At 38.9% G+C, this 827-nt stretch overlaps 1 pseudogene; it reads left to right on the forward strand.

Annotated features, from left to right (window-relative positions):
- Positions 1 to 827, forward strand: part of LOC112523721 — a 19,819-nt pseudogene that overhangs the window by 15,272 nt on the left and 3,720 nt on the right.

The following is an 827-nucleotide window of genomic DNA, read 5'->3' on the forward strand; positions in this document are numbered from 1 at the left end:
TCTTGAGAAAAGTAAGAAAGAACCTTCAAAGCAAAGTAACTCTCAATGCTCTGTCYYCAAAGCTCAGAAGCCTACTTATACTTGGCAGCAAAAGGAAAAATGACCTTTAACTAACAAAACTTCTGTTGCAGTAATTGCAGGAAAACCAAAGGAGGGAAAAATACAGAAGAACTTTAAAAAAAATTGAAAAAGGAGCCTAAAATAGTGAAGGAATCTTGTAAAAAGAGACCCATATCTAGGAAGGGCTCTAAAAACAAAACCTCTGTACCCTTCTTTGTGAGAACTAATAAAAAACTTATGCAATCTCCTTATGATGTCTCTTCTTGCACTTGTTCTGATTTCTTGCTTGTCCCTTCTGCATACATCCACTACTTTTCTTATAATGTCTCTCACCCAAAGAGTCAAGGCTCTGAGGTGAATAAAAGACAAGTTGGCACTTCTTCCAAGAAAATTAAATCCAAAACTAAGGATGTTAACACATACTTGAAGCAATCTAATTTTAAAGGACCCAATTGGAAGTGGGTACCTAAATTAAACGTTGTATGATTGCAGTCCCAACAGCATGTATCTACCTGGGTTGTCGACTCGGGGTGCTCGAGGCACATGACTGGTACAGTAGAGCTTCTATCTTCCTATTTGCATCAAGAAGGAGGCTCTGTGGCTTTTGGTGGTAATCAGAAAAGAAAAATCAAGGGATACGGGATGATCGTGAAAGGAGAAATCAAGATGAACCAGGTCTCGTACGTGGACGGGCTTAAACATAATTTGATTAGTGTTAGCCAACTTTGCGACAATGGTCTGGATGTTCTGTTCAAGGTCAAGCAATG

Source organism: Cynara cardunculus (assembly GCF_001531365.2).
Source record: "Cynara cardunculus var. scolymus isolate 2C chromosome LG 12, CcrdV1, whole genome shotgun sequence".
NCBI lineage: Eukaryota > Viridiplantae > Streptophyta > Magnoliopsida > Asterales > Asteraceae > Cynara > Cynara cardunculus.